Source organism: Schistocerca americana, chromosome X (genome assembly GCF_021461395.2).
Source record: "Schistocerca americana isolate TAMUIC-IGC-003095 chromosome X, iqSchAmer2.1, whole genome shotgun sequence".
Taxonomy (NCBI): domain Eukaryota; kingdom Metazoa; phylum Arthropoda; class Insecta; order Orthoptera; family Acrididae; genus Schistocerca; species Schistocerca americana.
Genome location: NC_060130.1, coordinates 521,732,321 through 521,755,959, shown reverse-complemented (window position 1 = coordinate 521,755,959; position 23,639 = coordinate 521,732,321). Strand labels below are relative to the sequence as shown.

The 23,639-nt window shown below is 39.6% G+C and overlaps 1 long non-coding RNA gene across 1 annotated transcript; it reads left to right on the top strand.

The window, feature by feature from the left end:
* The first annotated feature begins 1,265 nt into the window (after positions 1 to 1,265).
* LOC124554787 lies at positions 1,266 to 22,836 on the top strand. The gene is made up of 3 exons (XR_006968450.1): positions 1,266 to 1,357; positions 16,516 to 16,644; positions 22,495 to 22,836. It is a non-coding gene; the product is annotated as an uncharacterized LOC124554787 (long non-coding RNA).
* Positions 22,837 to 23,639: the final 803 nt, after the last annotated feature.

Below are 23,639 nucleotides of genomic sequence, written 5' to 3'. Positions count from 1 at the left end.
GAGAAGTACCGTAGTTTCAGTGGAAGCTGTAACGGTAGCGGTAACTGTTCTTAGTATAATCACCCAAGTTTTAAATGATAAATAATTTTTTCCCTCCTTTTCAGTATGAAAAAGAAAAAAATCAGCACTGCCTCCCGCTAGTCATAAAGCAACCATTAAATGGCGAAACAGCGTGTTCTCGCCGGCTGTCACAATACTGCGCGCTATTTTTTCTCCCATGTCATCGTCGGAGGAGGAGCAACCGCTCCCGACACAGTAAAAACAGTTCCGACATATGTTGGAAAGAACAAAACAACTGAACATTCACCACAGACTGCAGCTGTATCCAGCTCTGGTTGTCGGGAACGCAAACGAAAATGCTTGTGACTTGTTTTCAGTGTTTACGTCAATCAGCTCAAACATGTTAAGGGTCTCACAGATAACTGTGATTTGCGTTTAAATGTCTTGACAGTGCACGTATACAATAAGCTGATACATTATTCTACTGAGCAACTACACAATAGTGTTGCTTCTACATACTTAACCACTCTCCGAAAGAATACCTCTTCGGCGAGCTGTTAGTGGGTTTTGAGTATTTCTTGGCGTGTGTTTGAATATATGTGGATGATATTTTATATACAGATATAATGACACATCACAGTGAACAGACACCACTATACGAAAGATAAGGAGCCTCCACGTGTAACCATAGTTTTCGGCAATGTGCAGCAGTGAGACAGAAATTTGTATTCTTACCTCCTGGTAACTCAAACGGGACCGTTCGTAATATCTATCCGGCGGTGTTCCGTAACGTCTTTGTTGGTGTCCTGATGTGCTCGTGCTCCTCTTCTTGTTATGGGCGCCCCCGGTAAACATCATCTTGTCAACTGATACCATCACACATTTGCAGACCTAAGATGTGTTTTTCTGAGAGTTACAACGCTGTTATTCAACATTCTTCCTCTCAGCGAGCGCGGCAGAAACTGAATAATCATGCTTCACGAAATTTTTCGCAAGAGAAACAGAAGCCCGCAGCGCACAACAACTGAATGACGAAAATATAACGGACACGCAGCGCACTCATACAATTACGAGATGATAAGTGGACGGCAGCTTCTTCATTTGTTATGTTTCTTGCGCTCTGCTTTGCACTATTTAAACACTGGAAGACAAATCTGGCATCGGGAAAATAAACGAAAAAAGTAACTGGAGTACTGTATACTTTGTATTCTGATTGGTTCCATGGCTAGGAGGGAGTCACGTGGTAAAGCTGACGTCACAGGTACATAAAATGGCAACGATATAAGCGCAGAACGTATTACGATATTATAATCTATGCCGCATAGTGGACTCTGTGTACTGTTTATTTTATTTCAGGGTAATCATATGCACATTTAGTATTTCCTCACGATTTGTGTGTCATTCACCTTAACGACATAACCTAATAGCAGAAACAGCGAAAGCATACCGGCAGTTATTTCATTTCGCATTTCATTTTTAAGTATTTAAATATTGTGATGCGAGGTATTTACGGTACTTAACGATGATGCCTATGCACAGGAACAAACACGAACCCTTGTACTCATATTTTGTAGAGCAGTGTATGTTTAATCATATGATGTTATCAAGCGATGCAACAATGTATAATTACACGGATATGCACAACAATGTGAGATCACAGTACTGAAAGTGATACAGATGTTGTATATTACGTACGCAAAAAAACAGAAACTTGAAAATACAGTGGCTAATTATGAAGTACTGCAATACTGTGCTCATATTTATTTGCGAAGAAAAACTGTAATAACAATACTGCGATGTGAAGGAGCAGCAGAATACCCGTAATTAGGAAATAAACTACCGTGCTGCAAAGTCTTTAAAGCAAAATCTCAATTACCTTATGTTATAGGTGCGTGTGTTTCCATGTAAGTGGTTTCGCTTAATAAGAGAAGAAAAGTAGTTTCTGGCACTTTATTCGTGAAGTATTAGGTTGATATGCACAATTTGTTTTTCACAACCTTCAGAGATAGGTTACAGTACCTACTGAGAAATAAATTTGAAACATTACTGTTAACAGAAACAGCTGATACACATCTTTAATTTGGTATGACTAAGTTAACAGCATGTAATATAGCCTACTGGTACCTAGTTTTCTAATTCTTGATATAACATTTGTGGTATTGTGGTTTTCCACTAATGCCAATATGTATTTTGTTAACAATTCTAATCCTCAAGAGTTGAGAAATATTCATAGCTACCACAGCACAAAAGAGTATGACTTTCATTTGGAGAAGCTGTTAATCTCTAGCGATAACAATTTACAGTATGATGCATTCCTCAATTATGAGGTTACTTTTTCATGTATACATTTCCCAGTTGATTAACATATTGTAGTTTGTTTTCATGAACTGACTTACCTAAAAAATTCAGTAACTCAGGGATAAATAATTTTTAGATATATAAGGAGAACTGTGCAGATATTGTTTTTTATTATTGTTTATAGGCTGCATGCTGTACAGTCTGTTAGTGTGTGACTTACACTGTCACATTATTTTTTTAAAAGCATCTAGTAATAAATGTTCAGATACATCATTGGCAGATGATACACTTCCCCTCTTCTGTGGTACATTGCTTTCCAGCAATTTCAGTCAGTCTCGTTTGGATGCTTAGATTGTGGCATAACATTTATCTCATTGATAGAAGTGTAAGATTAAGTATGCATCCCACACATAGTATGAGAGGAATGCGATTTCATTCAATTGTGTTGCCCTACAGCCAGGAAAGTCTTTGCTTTTCTTTATTCAAGTTATTTTTTGTGGCTTTCTGTCTAATGAGCATTGAGGATTTAAGATGAGACACAGTACGCAAGATAAGTTGAACTAGGTACTAGCAAAGAACTGGCTTTATAGAAGCCATATACACTACTGTGCAATCTTTCTAAGCTTAAACAAAATGGCAAAGTGAAGAGTAGAAAAAGAACTGGAAGTCAGTGAAATGCAGCTTTCTGTGTTATTCTGTTTTCCCTCTTTTCTTCCCTTTGTTGGTAACTACTTGGTATAATGAATAAAAAGGCTTGCAAAAGTTCTACATAGAACTTGAGACAGATGATATTAGCATACTTTGAAAAAATGCAAGAGGGTCAATGGTGGCATAACTGCTAAAGGCTTGAAAGTATTGTGACAAGAGTTTTGCAGCCAGAGTGAGAGTGGTACTGAGTCCTACAGTAGAATAATGGTTGTGCAAAACAATGAAGACATCATATTAGGCATGAAATTATTAAGGGTTCTTATGTTGTTGACACAGTGTCATTAATAATATGTGCTGTTTGGTATCCACTTAAATACACAATATGACTCAGCAGCAACAGTTCATATATTCAGTGCACAACACATTACAATGTAGAAAAAGAAAGTTACAATTTATCCTTTTGGCAGGATGACAAAAGCTTTGGTAGCAGCATCATCAACACAACCCTGGGCGTCATAGAATATTTTTCTGGTGCAGAGGGAAGGAGGCAATGCTCTAAAATTGCCATTTCTGATTAAATTAGTTGGTCAGTTTTGAGACATGTCATGCCATAGGACCTAAATATTTCCCAACCCCAACCCCTCATAGACACCTATGAGCAGAACACTAACAGCTTTAACACCATGTCATTATCCTCTAGAGATAACACAGTAGTTATATGGCCATGAAAACATGTGTTATTATTGGTAACACTTTTAAAACTGCCTAGCAACTCATCCTTCGCACACATTTTCTTAATTACATTGTGGTGTTCAATGTTGAAACTAATTGCTAATGTTTTCCTAAGCTTCAGCAGAATAAATTTTTAGTAGCTACTAAAATTTACACTTTGGAATACTATAAAAAGCCTGCTTTCAGTCATTATAGTTAGTTCACTTTGTCTAACAACTTCAGACCATTTATTATGTTATAAGAAAGGGTCATATCTGATTTCATGTTACTGAGTCATTCAGTTCTCTTCACACAACACCTCTGTGTTCCTTGGTTGTGCATACCTACACTGTGTTATCTTCTTCACACATCATATAACTTTGCTCTCTTAAAATATATGAATCTTCGACAAACTAGCTGATTCACAATCATTTCTACCATTTCTGTAACTTCTTGACAAAACACTAGGAAATGAAAGATACATGTTACAACAACTATTATGTGTATAGAGTGTTCATGTGACATACATATGATTGAAAATTCAAAACCCTTTCTTTATACCAGTCTGCAAATACATTATTTGCAGGATTATTTATTTGTTTTCAAGTAAGAAAAGTAAAATTGTATGATTGAAATGTAGGGTGAAACACAGCATATGACTTCATACATTTGCTAACACCAAACAAAGAACACAGTGCAATATATAACATTTCATTCTTCCTAGTATGGTCAGTCACAAATTACCGAGCATGAGCTTGCGTTATTGGATGTGTCCAGCATAAAATTTAATTTGCTTTCTGACTTGTCTACTCATGAATTATGAACTGCTAAGATTTTGAATTTGTTATTTTATCTATTAACCATTATTGTGGCTTTTGGTCTGAAGAGTAGTTTGATGGTGTTCTTCACTCTAATATACAATCTTTGTGTTAAGGGTAATGTCACATTTTGAGATGAAGATGTCAAAAATTGATTTACTTTTCCTATTTGCATGCACTAATGTTGTATGGCATCATATACTTGAAAAAACTGTTTGTTGCACCAAAGTGTGTAATAAGGGTGCTATGTGGTGTCCACTAAAGAACCTCTTGTTAAGAGCTCTTTGAGCAGGTGGGTGTACTGAGAACAGCCTGACAGTACATTTGTTCCATTATGAATTTTGCTGTCAACAATCAATGACAGTGAGAAAGTAACAGCCTACTAACTGCCAGTAATCGTTCTCTGCAAGTTTCTTCATCTAGCTTAATTGCTGCAGCCTACATCCACTTGAACTGAAAATTTTGGTCTTGTCTCCTCCCAAATTAACTATTTCTTGATGCCTCATGGTACATCCTATCGTCCTATTTCTTCTTTGTCCCCAATTTGATTCAGTGACTCATCATCAGCTATCCAATCCACCCATATAATCTTTAGCACTTTTCTGTAGCACCAAATTTCCAAAGCTTCTATTCTCTTTCTGTCAGCACTTTTTATTGCTCAGACTTTGATTCCATTTCAGACTACTACACTCAAGACCAAATACTTCACAAAAAAATTTCCTAAGACTTAAATTTGTATTTGATGTTAACATATTTCTCTTTTTCAGAAAAGCTTTTGTTGCTATTGCCCCTCTGCATTTTGTATCAACTTGTACTTTTGCTATCATCAGTTACTTTGCTGTTCAAGTAGCAGAACTTGTCCACTGCATTTAGTGTCCAATTTCCTAATCTAATTTCCTCTGTTATCTGATTTAATTCAGTCACACTCAATTGCCATTGTTCTGTTTTTGCTTTAAATTCACACTCCGTAAACCCCTTGAAGGGCATGGCAGAGGGTTGATGTTCATCTGATAACTTATTTTCAAGACATTACCCACTAAATTCAGCTGATCTTGTAAGTCTTTCACCATCTCTGATATAGTTACAATGTTATAAACTTATCTTAAAGTTTTTGTTTACTCTCCCTGAATTGTAATTACTTGTCCATATTTCTCTTTAGTTTTCTTTACTACTTGCTTGATGAACAGATAGAATAATGTGGGAGATATCTTACAACACTGTCTCACTTCCTTTCTGCTTACTGTCTTCTTTTTGTACCCTCTGATTCTTCTAACTGCAGTCTGGTTTCTGTCTAAGTTGTAGATAACTTTTTGCATACTGTATTTTATTCCCTTTAACATCAGAAATTTAAAGGCTGTGTTCCAGACAATATTGCTGAAAGCTTTCTTTCTATCTACAGTTGCTATAAATGTTGATTTTTATCTTCAGTCATTCTTCTAAGGTAAGTCCTATGATTAATATTGCTTCATGTATTCCCAAATTTCTCTGGAATCGAAACTGATCTTCTCCCATATCATTTTCCTGAAGTCATCTCATTCTGCCATTGATAATTCATGGTAGTATTTTGTAAACATGACATATGAAACTGATAGTTTGGTAATGCTCCCACCAGTCTTTGGTATTGGTATTGAAGCTGAGGGTGTTTTGTATGTCTCAAATGTTCTGCAAACCAGGTGAAACAGTGTTGTCATTGTTGGTTCTTCTGAGGATCTGAATAATTCTGTGAAAATGTCTTCTGTTCTAGGAGCATTGTTGTAACATAACTTTTTTCAGTGCTCTGGTAAATTCTTCTTGAAATTGAGCACTCCTCTCTCATCTCATTCTGTATTATCATCATAAAATTTTCTTTTCTTTATATAACCCCTTTACATGTTCTTTCTACCTTTAGTTTTTACTTCTTTGCTTAGTAATGGCTTTCCATTCAAATTATTTATGCTCATGCAGCATCTTATCTTTTCCCCAAAGGTTTCTTTGATTTTCCTGTAAGTGGAATCCAACTTTCCTATTTTCATGCATACCTGAACATCTTTCCATTTCTCCTCTTGCCATTCCTTCTTTGTCACCTGTAATCCATTTTCCCTACTTCATATGCTGTATTTTTATGTTTATATTTTGTCTTTCAAAGCTATTCATTCATTTCCACGTGCATGCATGCGTGTGTGTGTGCGTATGTGCATGTGGGGATTGGGGGGAACAAGAGATCACACTCTTTTAGTTTCTCCATCCACTCTCAAGCCAAATATAATTTGCTGTCACTCCCACTTTTAATATACCACAGTTTCCTATGGTTTAATTATAATAACAATAACTTGTATAAAATGTTTTAATACAATAGTAATAACTTGAATACATTAATACTTAGTACATTGCTTTAGCATAACTTATAAAAATAATAATGTACACAATGTAAAATTAAACTGTACACTCACCATTAACAGTATTTCACATTGCACTACAATTGTGAACAACAAAGGTCTGATGACTGTGGCTATACAAATGTATGTATGAGAGGAATGCGATTTCATTCAATTGTGTTGCCCTACAGCCAGGAAAGTCTTTGCTTTTCTTTATTCAAGTTCCTGTGGCTTGTGAGTCCTGCATATGACTTCTTGAACCAGTGTTGGATTTGTTGTTATTTGCCAGTATGGTCAGCCTGTGAACGGGAACCTTTTCCTGGCTGAAATGTTCTGTGCAGCCTGCACTAGCTCTCAAGTGAGCAACTGAAAAGTGTCCATGTTAAACACAGCTTGTCATTTTCAAGAATTCCTTGTCATTTTTAGTCTGTTTATATGCATTTCATTTCATTTCACAAAAATTATCTGAGAAACTTGGAAACTGATATATGCAAAAATGTAACCTCTTTGCAATTTTTTAATCTTTAATCTTATCGAAGGAAAATGTAATCCAGAAAACTAATAAATTATGAGACAACTGCTGGCCACTGGTTACCTTCAGTACTACCAACAGACGCAATCTTTAATCTGCATTTCATAACTAATAAATTATGGGCAGAATCTACATCTTCTCCAAGAAATAGTTTACTGTTTAAAAACTGATTTCTAAATCTTTGTCTTGCCACTTTACAATTCTCTGGAACTTTCTACTGTCTCTAGGTATCTTCCATTTGTGAAACCTTCTTTCCTGATTCTTAAACCAAGTGTAGCAACTGTTAAATTGTGCTCTATACAAAATTATACCCAACTTCTTCCCCTATTATTCCTTTTCCCCTGTCCATATTACTGTATTTTTTCCTCTTCTCTTTCTCTTCCTACTATGGAATTCCAGTATTCCATCACCAATAAATCTTTGTATCCCTCAACACAGTCAATAATTTTTGTTACATTATCATTCATTTTTAGTCTCTTTATCATCTATCATCTGCAAAGCTAGTATACATATACACTTGTTCTGTCAACTCAGATCTCCGTTTTTCTCCTCTCTCCCTCAAGTTACATGTTTTTTTGGCATACTGCTATTCTGTGTATATGCAGCCTCTTAGCACTAAGTTAGCAGGGATTGGTGAGTTCTTACAGTACTCACTGGTGCCCAGTATACAAAGTTTTCTATTTATATACAGTGAATAATTGAATCCCACTAATTTTTTAGATTGAAACACTTGTCTGAGTGTAACAAGTTGTAGGACATTAGCTGGTCACTGGGACCAAGCGGTTCTAGGCACTTCAGTCTGGAACCACGCTGCTGCTACGGCCGCAGGTTCGAATCCTGCCTCGGGTGTGGATGTGTGTGATGTCCTTAGGTTAGTTAAGTTTAAGTAGTTCTAAGTCTAGGGAACTGATGACCTCAGATGTTAAGTCCCATAGTGCCTAGGGCAATTTGAACCATTTGTAGGACATTCTCACATGTGTTTATGCTGTGGAAGTGTAATAAGACTGCTCTTGTTCTCTGTATACATAAATGATTTGACAGACAGAAATAGCAGCAATCTGCAGCTGTTTGCTGATGACCTGTAGTATATGGGAAAGTATCATCGTAGAGTGACTAGAAGGATACAGGATTCAATGAACTGTGGATGAAGCCCGACCAACAGGCATTACATGCATTGATCAAAAATGATAGTGCATTGAGAATGGCTAGTTTCTAGCTGAAATCTAGATCTGCCAATAAAATTTCAAAAGGACGACTGATAGCTGAAATCTATTATTTACAAGTCAATATAACAGTCGCTACATGCAACAGCCACTGAATGGGGGGTAACCTGAGGATACAGGATGACAGAATTTCTGTTTGGCGTGAAGAATGGCAGCTTGCTCCAAATGTAGAAAAATGTAAGTTGATGCAGATAAGTAGGAAAAACAGTCCTGTAATGTTTGAATGCAACATTAATGGTGTGCTGCTTGACACAGTCACATCAATTAATAAGGAAGGTGACTGGTTAACTTCAGCTTATAGGAAGAATTTTGGGAAAGTGTAGCTCATCTATGAAGGAGAACATGACTTGTGAGACCCATACTGGAGTGCTGCTTTAGTGTTTGGGATCCTCACAAGGTCAGATTAAATGAATATAATGAAGCAATTCAGATGCACGCTGCTAGATATGTTACCAGTAGGTTCGATCAACAACTGAGTATTACAGATGTGCTTTGTGAACTCAGGTGGGAATCCTTGCATGGAAAATGACATTGTTTTTGTGAAAAACTATTGAGAAAATTTAGAGAACCAGCATTTATGGCTGACTGTGGGCCTTTACTACTGCCACCAATGTGCATTTCATGGAAGGCTCATAAAGACAGTATTTATTTTATTTTGTTGGTCTGGTAAATCTTCTATACATGCAATGTATGACAGGTGTTTGACAATATTTTATGGTATTAGACAATTATTCTAGTTTTTTACCCATATAATCAGATACACTGAAAAGCAATTCTGTAATTAAAAAAAAGGCTTAACAGCATTTTGAATGCATTTACATCATTGGTGGTCTTAATAATTTCTGGTGCCTTATTGTAGAACGTGACACCTGAATGATAAGTATCCTTGTGACACATAGTTGTGTTGGAATGATTTACATGGACATTTTTCCTTAACCTAGTGTGTTGCTCATGCTCAGCAGTGTTTGGGGTTAAGACATTGTCCTCCATCGTACTTTTTCTTACAAACAGCACAATTTCCAAAATGTAATTGCAAAAAAGAGGAAGAGTATTTAAATCTCTAAAAACTGGCAGAGGACACAAGGTTCCTATTCAAATCTCAAATACAACCCAAGAAAAAAACAACTTCCTGCATTCTTCTACGTACGTGAAAATCTACTTATTTTTATCACTATGGCCCTTTGTGATAGTTAGCAAGGATAATATATTTTCTGTAACCTCTATAAGTGCTTATCATTTGAAAAATAGCCAGTCAGTGTAAATTCTCCCATCAAAATAAGCAAAGTATTTCTGTAACATTTTTGTGACTAGCATGTGGCTTCGTTGCAAACCACATAGATACTTTCAGAATGGTCCCAATTTTTTCATCTAGTTTATTTGCATAAGGATTCCACACAACAAATTATCAGTATTCTGGGGCAGTTGTGCAGTTGTTTGCGGTATTGGATTGTATATTTTGGGAGAGTCACTACTATTTGAGAGTGCTTCTGAGCCACTACAAAGGGCTTGAGCAGGTCATATGGCATTCTCCTTATACATGTCTTGAGATTATCCAGTACTGTTGTTGTTGTGGCCTTCAGTCTGAAGCTTGGTTTGCTGCAGCTCTCCATACTAGTATATCCTATGTGAGCTTCTTCGTCTTTGCATAACTACAGCACCCTACACTGACAGCAGAGATGTGCCATTGAGGTAACACGCAACGGCACATCAGTGGTAACTCATTAAATGCGAGAAGAGTATTCTTGCCAACATCTGTACTCTAATGTGAGCACCATGGGTTCTGAAGGAACTGCTGAGAAACTAGGTTAACCTGGGCTCACCAGTGGGTGCATGTGGCTAACACTGACCTTGTGTCTACACTCACCACACTGAAGTGATTAGAGGGAACAGGTATAGACCTAAATTAAATTGGCAAAACAGTATACAGGTCATGAACCTATCTTTGTGTTACAGGTGTGTTGATGTTACACTGTATAATCTGACATTGTATTGCTGGTGGTCAGAACTGAGGGATCTACTGAGAGTGGCAGCTATGCCACTGTGACCAAAAATGGAGATAAAATCAGTTTTCTAAACCATTGTGTTAGGGCATTATGCGTATATAAAGGGTTAAGTTTTTACTGCTTAACTTATCCTTAGGTAAATTATGCAGAAGGAAAAATTTAAGTGTCAATGTAAAAAGTATTTATTATGAACATCTGTGTACAGTACAGTTTTTGTACAGAAAACCAAACATTTTATGCTGGCTTGTCAAAGAATTTTATCCTGGCTTAAGTACAGTTACCTGAATATAAATCATGTGAAGAGGCTTACATATCAAGTACGTGAAACAAATTTATATCTCCTTTGCCGTATCTTCGCTGTCTAAGGTTTCTGTGGAGTTTATTTTTTGGTAAATACTACAAAACCTCAGAGGTCTTTTATCTCCATAGATGATATGGGTTGTCAGAATGGATAGAGTAATGGTATTTCTTCAGGAAGTTTAGTCGGTAAGGATGATCAAGCATGGGTTATCTTCTGGTTTTTGAGTGATGACCTGCCATATTCTTGAAGAGTTCCAATCCGTACCACTGTTCTGCTTCAGAATAGATGTATTTGAAAAAGAGCATGCTTGGTTATCTACCAAATTTCACAGCTATTATTTTCCTGATATTAAAGTTGGCACCAGTTATTGCAATTCTGCTTCTTACTGTTCTACTTTTAACTGTTGAAACTCCGTGAAATCCTATGTTTCAGTTCAAATGACCTTAAATGTGTCTTTGACTCTGGCATTTTACACAACTTCATACCACTGATCTGGTGTGTAAACATGATCTGTCTTTCTGAATTCCTTTCCTGATGTGCCAAAATCTATATCACTGGATAAATAAGTATGTTCAGGAACAAGGAACTAATGTTAAATGGCTTCATGGAATCCTTCAGCAATGAGAGAATAATACACATTATTCACGTTATTGTTTCTGTTTTGTCCATTACAAGAGTCTGAAAAAAAAACCAATAGCTTTCTCTTAAAATGAACATCTGAGTGATAATGATGCAGGATGCAATTTCTGATGAACCCCTTGAGGTAGTATCTTCTAGCCACATAGACATAATACCTGAACTGGAGCTGCATATGTGAAAGCCGAGGTTGTCTAAGCACAACTGCCTTATGCAGGAAAATGTCTCTGTTAAATTTTTAGTGGTGGCAGTGCTTGTTGTAAATCATATGTGATTACAAAGTAGTTACCATCACCACCAGAGCAAGCCTTTGTGTATTCCCTCAACAGAGAGTATGCTATTTCAGCTTTAAATTGGTGTAGCCTAACAGTCAAAGTAATATTATCTACCATAGAAGCAGCACACTCATCACAAGTTTTACGTGTGTCTGTATATGGTAACTTAAATCTTATATTAAAAGAAGTATTTAAAAAATTTTGCATACTTGCTATATTTTATGGGTAAAACACCTGAATCTTGGCATTCTTTCTCACACAGATGGCGCATTTGGGCCAGTTTTGGCACTCATAATGTACATCTCATTTGTATTGTCTTTCCATGAATAATTACTTCTGTATTTCAGAATGGTTTCTATATGGCATCTAACCATATCTGATGAGGCTTCACTTATTGTATGCTTAACAAAGCCATGTTCTCCACATCTCTCTATATGCCACATGCCAAGATGTGTTGTATTAACTACATTATTCACCTCAAAATCTACATTTTATCCAATAAAACACACTTTTCTGTCTCCTGTAGTAGTTGGCGCTCATTTCTGCAAAACTGCAAGTATGTAACAAAACCTACTCTAAGCTTTCTCTTCTACTCACTCCCACAGAATTACATTTCTTAAGCATAGCCCTGACTGCAGCCCTTAAACTCAATAAGCTTATTTAGGTGTGCTCTTTCAATGTAGCACTCTTGCAGCCTGTAAAACCCACAAAATAATGTGTTTTTAGAATCTTCATCTAACATTTAGTGGCTACACCAATTGAGGTTAGAACAATGTCTTCATTTTTGCAATCACATGCAGGTTCTTTTTGTTTAGCTAGTACTTTTCTTCTGGTTTTATCACTCACATATTCATATCCACTGTTTCTTTTCTTCTTTATATTTTCTTTCTTTCTCTGTCTGTGTTACAAATATGTTTTTTTACAACCACTTTCAATGACCTGTGATACACAAGCATCCATGTTTTTCTGACAAGCATCAGCGACACATCAAAGGTGGTTTTGGACATCATTGTGGTGAATTTGGTGCTAATGTGACATCATTAACTCACATTAAACTGCACAGCTGGCTCTGGCCTTTTTTCGCACGTGTTGACAGCTTGCTGTTTGAAGTGTCACTGAGAAGAGGCATTCCAGAGATGGGTGAGCAACAGTATGGTATGCAGGTGAATAGCATCCATAATCTTCAAGTAAGAGGCCTCATTGACCCATGTACTGTGCATCCATAATCTAGCAATGAATGCACAAAAATCCTATAAAACTGGAGCTGACGCACCCTGTCTGCTCCCTAAGACCTGTGGCTAAGACACTTTATGATATCCAGTGCCTTCTGGCTTCTGGCTTTCAGGTCTCTCAAGTGTGGTTACCATGATAGTCTGGAGTAAAAAATGCAACTGACAGGTCACAGCTGCAACAATGGAGGAGAGAAAGAACAGAAAACAGCAAAATCATCCACAAATAAGGAGCATTGTACAGGATCCTGTACGACAGATGATATACTATTTATGGCTATGGCAATGAGGAAAACACTTAAAATACTGCCCTAAGAAGCACCATTCTCCTGCTCAAAATAATACAACAGGTTATCACCAACTTGGGACCTAAGAAAGCACTTAGACAGGATGGATTGTATGAAGATGGGGAGGTGGCCACAAAAGTCCCAGTGATGGAGTTGCTCAAGAATACTGTGTCTACAAGTAGTGTCATATGCCTTGCTGATATCAAAGAGTATACCCAAGCAGTGATGTTCATGTAGAAAAGCCCACTGAATAGTCAACTCTAGTAGGGTCAGGTTGTCGACAGTGGGCCAAAATCTCTGAAATTCATGCAGAGAGGGGCTAAGGAATTGCCTTGTCTCTAAAAACCAGACCAGACAACAGTTAACTATTCACTCCAGGGTCTTTCCTAAACAGCTTGTTAATGCGATACTCTGGTAACTACTGGAGCATGTGTGTTCCTTTCCTGGTATGAGGAGAATGATCACAATTGCCTCTCTCCAGGGATTTGGAAAGTTGCCTGTCTGCCATATGAGATAAAATATCCGAGAAAGATTTCCTTTTGATGCTACTGACAAATGTCTAAGCATACAATACTGGATTTGGTTGTGACCGTGTGCAGTGTCACAAGTCTCAGGCAGTGCCACATCCGGCTCCCACGTTGAGAAAGGGCAGCTGTAAGACTCAGAACTGTTGGCTCTAAAGTCCCTCTTGCCCCTCTCTACAGTCACACAGTAGTGGCAAAATGCTGGATCCTGACTGGTATCAGCAGTAGTCACTGCAAAATGCTCTGCCATCATCTGAGCAATGTCTCTGGGCATTGTTTGGAGACATTCATTTTCAGCACTGCTGCTATTGGTAAATGACTGTTTTCCAGAAGTCCTCTGGATGGCTTCCCATACTTCAGAACAACAAGTGGAATGAGATTTTCACTCTGCAGCGGAGTGTGCGCTGATATGAAACTTCCTGGCAGATTAAAACTGTGCTCTGGACCAAGACTCGAACTCAGGACCTTTGCCTTTCACAGGCAAGTGCTCTACGAACTGAGCTACCCAAGCACGACTCACACCCCGCCCTCACAGCTTTACTTCTGCCAGTATCCCGTTTCCTACCTTGCAAACTTTACAGAAGCTCTCCTGCGAACCTTGCAGAACTAGCACTCCTGAAAGAAAGGATATTGCGGGGACATGGCTCAGCCACAGCCTGGGGGATGTTTCCAGAATGAGGTAGGAGACAAGATACTGGCAGAAGTAAAGCTGTGAGGACGGGGTGAGAGTCGTGCTTGGGTAGCTCAGTTGGTAGAGCATTTGCCCGCAAAAGGTAAAGGTCCCGAATTCGAGTCTCGGTTTGGCACACAGTTTTAATTTAACAGGAAGTTTCATATCAGCGCACATTCCCCTACAGAGTGAAAATCTCATTCTGGAAACATCCCCGAGGCTGTGGCTAAGCCATGTCTCCGCAATATCCTTTTTTCAGGAGTGCTAATTCTGCAAGGTTCACAGGAGAGCTTCTGTAAAGTTTGGAAGGTAGGAGACGAGATACTGGCAGAAGTATAGCTGTGAGTACGGGGTGTGAGTTGTACTTGAGTAGCTCAGTTGGTAGAGCATTTGGCCGCGAAAGGCAAAGGTCCCGAGTTCGAGTCTCAGTCCGGCACACAGTTTTAATCTGCCAGGAAGTTTCAACAAGTGGAATGGTTGATGAAGTCCAGGAACGCTTGCCAAGACCATTTCCTGCTTTTCTTAATCATGCATCGAGCCTTGGCTCTCATGTCTTGAAAGGCTGTGAAGCTGTCTGCTGTTGGGCAGCATTTAAACCATCAAAGAGCTGCACACCTGCCCCAGATTGCTGAATGACACTCACCAGTGCATTACCTGAGCCAAGGCACAGGTCACCACCTAAGATGACCTGAAGACTTTAAGTTGGGTAAGTTAGTTGCATGATGGACCAGTCACATGATGTGGTCCACGAATTCGTGGACAATGTCACAGTGTTCAGACAAAGCTATCTGGCTGAACAGCATCCAATGAGCCCTGCTGGCCATCCAGTTCGGTGGCTTCTGTTCAAGCATCCTCCATCCAGTAGGTGGATCCACAGTGGGAAGTGGTTACTGGAATGAAAGTCATTAGTTACTTCCCACTGAGCTGAGTCTGCAAGGGCGGGAGAGCAGAGAGAGAGGTTGATGGCTGAGGACAATCCAATAGCAACTGAGAAATGAGTGGGGCTGGCTGTAATGAGGTTTCACAACTTCTGTGACATCCGGAGGTTCTTCAAGACGACCCCTAGAGCAAGTATAGCTCGAGACTCATAACACATTATCGGCACTGAAATCACCCATTTGGAGCAATTGGTGGGGAAGTTGTTCAATAAGGTCCATGGGAGCCTCAAAGTCAATTGCATCATGTAGATGTAAGTACAGTGAGCAGACACTGATCTTCTGAGACACATGAACTGCAATGGCTAATGCTTATAGGTCAGTAATCAAGGAGAGAGCAGAGGAGTGGTAAAGCAAAATCGTATGGCATTGTGGGCCGGGAGGCCCCATATGGGGAAGTTCGGCTGCTGAGTGCAAGTCTTATTCCAGTCAACGACACATTGGGTGACTTGCATGCCGGTGATGAGGATAAAATGATGATGATGAATGATGATAAGGACAACACAACACCCAGTCCATGAGCGGAGAAAATCCCCAACTCAGCCGGAAGTCGAACCCGTGCTCGCTTGCATGAGAGGCAAGCACACTACCACCCAGCTAAGCAGGTGGACAGAGGAGTGGTGCATGTTATTCACAAACACAGCAATCCCTCCATTGGTTCTGTCCCCCGTCATATCATCCTTTCAGTGAAGGGTATAGGTCCCATAGCACAGGGGCATCAGTGGGTTTAACATGTATTTTTTGGAAGTACAGGCACAAGGGATGTTCATATGGTTACAATTTCAGTTCCTCCACATGTGTCCTGAATCCATTAATGTTCCACTGTAATAAGGAAGCCATCTATCTTGGAAGATGCTCTTTCATCTGTCTTTCTGCCAAGGAGGGAGCCCATAATGGGTGGAGGCTCAATCTTGGGGCGAGATGACTGCCGCAGTCTGACATCAAGGTCCATTAGCTCTACAGAAGAATCATGAGAGATGTGAGAGAGGATGATGTCAACATCGTAAGACTGTTTACTTTGTAATTCTGTTGGTGGTGGATACTTGACCTTTGATTTTTTGCCCTGGGTAGGCTTCAGAGCCACAACAGCAGCAATGATTGCTGGACTGCTGGATGGTGGACTGGAGTGAACCTTTGGAGGAGCAGGGAGCTCCAAAATGTCTAGCTACCATGGCCTTGTCTGATGTTTTGGAAGGAACTGTAAGTTTTGAAGTTACTGTAGCAGCACATGTACACTGACAAATGCACGTACTAGTGCTAACACTAGCAGCCTCTGTATATGTAGCATCTTTGGTTTTCTGAACTGTCTGTTTAACAGCTGAAGCCAAGGAGATAGCAAAGGTGGGGGGCTGCATGCTTTGTAAATGTTTTTGACCTCACCATAGTGGATCTGTCTCATGGAATACCAATGTGTGGAAGGGAAGTTGAATAAAGTGAATTACAAAAGATGGTTGGTAAGTTGGGGCCTTATAGAGAGAAGCTGAAGTGAATACGATAACCCACTCATTGTACAATGGAAACAAGATGAAGGGGAAGACTTGTCTTAAGAGTCCAGACACTAAAATAAAATATTGGGAAGAGCACCTGATCATCCTGAAAATATAGACGAACTATTGCACAAATTTAAAGATGTATTGTATACAACTAATCTAGATCTTGCCTCAAATTTTCACCAAATACACTCCTGGAAATGGAAAAAAGAACACATTGACACCGGTGTGTCAGACCCACCATACTTGCTCCGGACACTGCGAGAGGGCTGTACAAGCAATGATCACACGCACGGCACAGCGGACACACCAGGAACCGCGGTGTTGGCCGTCAAATGGCGCTAGCTGCGCAGCATTTGTGCACAGCCGCCGTCAGTGTCAGCCAGTTTGCCGTGGCATACGGAGCTCCATCGCAGTCTTTAACACTGGTAGCATGCCGCGACAGCGTGGACGTGAACCGTATGTGCAGTTGACGGACTTTGAGCGAGGGCGTATAGTGGGCATGCGGGAGGCCGGGTGGACGTACCGTCGAATTGCTCAACACGTGGGGCGTGAGGTCTCCACAGTACATCGATGTTGTCGCCAGTGGTCGGCGGAAGGTGCACGTGCCCGTCGACCTGGGACCGGACCGCAGCGACGCACGGATGCACGCCAAGACCGTAGGATCCTACGCAGTGCCGTAGGGGACCGCACCGCCACTTCCCAGCAAATTAGGGACGCTGTTGCTCCTGGGGTATCGGCGAGGACCATTCGCAACCGTCTCCATGAAGCTGGGCTACGGTCCCACACACCGTTAGGCCGTCTTCCGCTCACGCCCCAACATCATGCAGACCGCCTCCAGTGGTGTCGCGACAGGCGTGAATGGAGGGACGAATGGAGACGTGTCGTCTTCAGCGATGAGAGTCGCTTCTGCCTTGGTGCCAATGATGGTCGTATGCGTGTTTGGCACCGTGCAGGTGAGCGCCACAATCAGGACTGCATACGACCGAGGCACACAGGGCCAACACCCGGCATCATGGTGTGGGGAACGATCTCCTACACTGGCCGTACACCACTGGTGATCGTCGAGGGGACACTGAATAGTGCACAGTACATCCAAACCATCATCGAACCCATCGTTCTACCATTCCTAGACCGGCAAGGGAACTTGCTGTTCCAACAGGACAATGCACGTCCGCATGTATCCTGTGCCACCCAACGTGCTCTAGAAGGTGTAATTCAACTACCCTGGCCAGCAAGATCTCCGGATCTGTCCCCCATTGAGCATGTTTGGGACTGGATGAAGCGTCGTCTCACGCGGTCTGCACGTCCAGCACGAACGCTGGTCCAACTGAGGCGCCAGGTGGAAATGGCATGGCAAGCCGTTCCACAGGACTACATCCAGCATCTCTACGATCGTCTCCATGGGAGAATAGCAGCCTGCATTGCTGCGAAAGGTGGTTATACACTGTACTAGTGCCGACATTGTGCATGCTCTGTTGCCTGTGTCTATGTGCCTGTGGTTCTGTCAGTGTGATCAAGTGATGTATCTGACGCCAGGAATGTGTCAATAAAGTTTCCCCTTCCTGGGACAATGAATTCACGGTGTTCTTATTTCAATTTCCAGGAGTGTATTATTTCAATGCAATTCTAGGAAGTACACTGATTTTTTGTGTTAGCTGGACTCTACAGAAAATTTATAAGAAATCAGAGTTTTAATGCGGGTTGTTTGAATAACCTTTAAAGGAGAAATGTAAAATGGAAACAGTGTAAGGAATGCCAGAAATCACTTGATGAGATAAAGTAACAGTTATGGCAGCTAAAGAAACAGTTATGTGAGCTAAATAAACAGTTATGTGACAGCAAAATTCTACACAGACCAGATTTGACATTACCATATCACGTAATGACCAAAAACAGTGACAGTGGAGTGAGAGTATACTTATTTAAAGACAAATTAGTGAAAGGGAAGATAGAACACCGTTCTATAGCGTTTGTGAGCTGAACATTATAGAAACAATAGAAGAATTACACTGTAACAGAGAAAGAGCTGCTAGTGGTACATTGCACTTTGACGAAGTTTAAAAGCTATTTATTGAAATACAAAACTATACTAAGTTATCTGCAGGAATGCAAGTTGTCACAGTAGACTTACAAGATGGGCACTGGGGGGGGGGGGGGGAGGGGGGGGCTGAAAGTGTAAAGAGTAGAAATTGAGAAGGAAGGGATTTTATAATTACGCATGAAAGGCATTAGGCCTATGTCTGAAAGGGAAATTAGGAAGATCTGTAATGAGATAAGGAGAAACCAAAACCATGGTGACAACTGGGAACTTGTTAAGTGTCTCATGGGAAAGAAAGTTAATGAAAAAGTGGAACAATACTACATAGTTTATAAGGGAATGTTATGTGGGAGAAATAGTCTAGAGAGTGATAGGTGGAACTTGGGTTGGCCAGAACAGTATATAGATAGTCTTATTAAATATGTATATGAAAGTTACGGACACTGTGGGGCTTCGAAATGTATCCAAAAAGTCCAAGAATATTTATATTTTTATAACTTAGCTGGAAGAGTCATAAGCAGTTTAGCCACTTGTGACAGGCATGTAAACATCAGCAACAAAACTAGTAGAGGACACATGCAGAACATCATTCCTAAGAAGCAAATGTTACTGTTAGGAATAGGTTTGTTTGAGCAGTTACCAAAAGCAAAAGGGGGTACAATCACATCTTTGTTATGGTGGATTTATTCAAAATTCATTAAGTTATACCCTATAAAGAATGCAACCAGTAAATGCATAACATAAAAAATTAAAAAAGATTGTTCTGGAAAAGTACAGATCCCAAAAGATATTCCAGCTGATAATGGGGCTCAGTTTACTTCTAAATCATGGAAAGGTTTTAAAGGGGAAGAAAATGTAAATCACGTATTAATATCGGTGTGTAAGCCATAATACAGTAGAGAGCACACGTCTGATTGAACATGTAAGTAGTTTTGAGAATATGTACACATCAAAAAAAGTTTTGCATAACCCTGGTTCCCAGACCTCCTGAAGATAGACAGTGACTGTAGATACTGTATCACAGATGCAGTCCCTTTGACTGTTCAGAGATGTCACTAAACCCACCCAAAGATGTAAACATTCATGCATGAACAGTGCCTATTAGATGGAGGGGGTCCGACAGCTGATCAGTTCCAGGAAGGAGGTACACAGCTCATGTTGTCAGTAGTCCAACCATGACTGGACCGTCAATGCTATGGTTCAGTCACATTCACATTGTTAGTTTGTCCCAGAAAGGGCTCTCAGGAAGGGAGGTGTCCAGGTGTGTCAGAGTGAACCAAAGCGATGTTGTTCGGACATGGACGAGATATAGAGAGACAGGGACTGTCGATGACATGCCTCGCTCAGGATGCCCAAGGTCTACTACTGCAGTGGGTGACCGCTGACTATGGATTATGGCTCAAAGGAAACCTGACAGCAATGCCACCATATTGAATAATGCTTTCCGTGCAGCCACAGGATGTCATGTTACTACTCAAACTGTGTGCAATAGGCTAAATGATGCACAACTTCACTCCCGTGTCCATGGCGATGTCCACCTTAGCAAACCATGACACTATGCAGCGTGGTACAAATGGGCCCAACAACATGCCGAATCAACCTTTCAGGATTGGCATCACGTTCTCTTCACCGATGAGCGCCACATATGCCTTCAACCAGACAATCGCTGGAGACATGTTTGGAGGCAAACTGGTCAGGCTGAATGCCTTAGGCACACTGTCCAGCAAGTGCACCAAGGTGGAGGTTCCCTGCTATTTTGGGGTGATATTATGTGGGGCCGACATACATTTGGTTGTCATGGAATGTGCCGTAAGGGCTGTACGATACATGAATGCCATATTCTGACTGATTGTGCAACCATATTGTCGATGCATTTGTCTTCATGGATGACAATTCGCACCCCAATTGTGCGCATATTGTGAATGACTTTCTTCAAGATAATGACATCCCTCGACTGGAGTGGTCAGCATGTTCTCCAGACATGAACCCTATGAAACATGCGTGGATAGATTGAAAAGGGCTGTTTATGGGCGACGCGATCCATCAACCACTCTGAGGGATCTATGCCTAATTGCCGTTGAGGAGTGGGACAATCTGGACCAACAGTGCCTTGATGAACTTGTGGATAGTATACCACGATGAATACAGGCCTACATCAATGTAAGAGGATGTGCTACTGGGTATAAGAGGTACTGGTGTGTACAGCAGTCTGGACCACCACCTCTGAAGGTTTCGCTGTATGGTGGTACTACATGTAGTGTGTGGTTTTCATGAGCAATTAAAAGGGTGGAAATTATGTTTATGTTGATCTCTATTCCAATTTTCTGTACAGGTTCCATAACTCTCGGAACCCAGGTGATGCAAAACTTTTTTTGATGTATGTATTAAATAGTTTACAGCATCAACCAACAGATTTTCACCATATGAAATAAAGTATGACAAGAAACCAACTAATTTAACAAATGAAATTATAGAAGTACCCGCATGTAAAAGTCTTAACTTCACAGGAAAGGGAGGAGACAGTCAAGAGGAATATACAGGAACAATGTAATATTAAGAAGCAAAGAGATGATAGGAAGGTAAAAGTAACACAATTTATGGTACGAGATCTGTTTCTCGTGAAAACAAATGGAAAACCAAGGGAAATTAGTGAAGAAGTTAACAGTTTTTGTCATTTATATTGGACCATTTGAAATAATAGTTTCCTCATCCAAATGCTGATAGACTAATTTAACCTTAGTCAAGAAAGTTGTCTGTGTTTAGAAATATTGTACACCTGAAGCCATACTAACATGCAACTAAAACTGGTAAACAAGTCCTGTCATTGCAAAAAAATATTAACATAATGCAATTGAGTATATGGATTTTTGTATGTTTTTGTAAATGTTAATGTAGACCCACGAGGTATACATCTTCTTTATGCATAAAATGTGTGGCATACACAATGTCCCAAGCCATGTGATTTTTACTTCAAAATTTCGGTTTCCTTGAATCACATATTCTTTATTTTGCTGTATAAAATACACATCTCCTACTATCTTCAAAATTCAATGATGCACTGTATCATGCTGAGTTTGCTTCATTTTGTAAAGACCGTGAATGGGATATTGAATGATATATGTTGAGTTATATCATCACAACATATTTAAATGAAACTTATGCTTTGCATTATGTCAGTTGCCTAACTCACTGAAATGTTTGTAACGTAAAACTCTGGCATGTGCACTATATTTGAAATGAAAAAGGAATCACATGGTAACCCAATTACAATCATAATGAAATATGGAAAGATATTAGCACTGCCTCAGAGCGTACACTTACTTGTCTATGAAACTAACACACGATATAAGAAGAACTATATATGTTACTTGTAATTGCTCTCACATACTGTTTCTTAATCAACGTTATGTGCCTTATATACAAAGCAGTAACATTGTACAATGTGACTTATACTTTGATATGCTGCACAATATTTATAACTGTTATCAGAACACACATTTATGAGTTACTATTTCACAGTGATATGATGGATGAACCAGATTACCATGTTACCTTGGAGCAGATCTACTTCCATCTCATCTAGACTCTACAATGCTAGCTAAATGTTTCATGATATATCACATAAACTGTTATGACATTTCATATTTATGAACAGAATGATTATACTTCAATCTGATAGCGTGTTATATAAATGAAATATTATATTGAATCTACTATGATGTCAGGCTAAAGCACTTTGAAAAGTTTGTAACCAGAAATGAACTTTCATCTGGCCAGGCCAAATACCATTCAAGCAAAGGCAGTCTGTCAGTACCAAACAGTAAGTTTGATTCTCTGTAAACATAAATGTTACCTAGCTGACAAAATATATAACCATTATACAATACGCATTTACAACTGAGAATACCTCTTTTCTCCTTTGTCTGTGATGAAGCTGCCTTTCAAGAGAAACCTGATTACAAATGATATGACATATATGTCTACATACCTACAGTAAAAACCTAGCTATGAAAGTAGTTGTCAATATCAGAACATCCCACATCAATGAAAGCGTCAAATACCTACATTTCAAACTACATACATTGTCATTCTAGTGAATCCAAGATGATCCATGGCTCCTACTGATGTTGAATTTGTACACTTTGAAATGTTTTGTTGAGCATATACACAGATTGTTGTCATTTATTTTAAAATGTATTATACATGCACACAATCCTAATGTACCGTACGGACTTATTCCACTAACATTTTCATTACTCCTAAACACATTTATTAAGTAGTTGTTTTTGCTGCATCTGGAGGGCACTCAACATTGCAGTCATTAGCACCCGTACATTAACCGTGCGAGGCGAATGGGTCTATAGCACACAAAATGGGGATAGCCTGAAATACAAATAAGACCACATACATTCCCTTGTACTCTTTTTTGCACAGACACACATAACTCCTCTGAATGGTACAATGGAGCAAGCAAGTTAAGGTAGACAATTACAAACAATGATATCTGACTTGGACAGACACTAAATGGCAAGTCCAGAAAGAAGATTGGTAGATCATAAAAATAGTAACTGGACGAGCCAGTCATTCTCTAACATACAAAACCGTCGACCTAAGAGCTTAGGTCGAAGACAAATCATAAAATCATAAAACACTTGCCACATTCA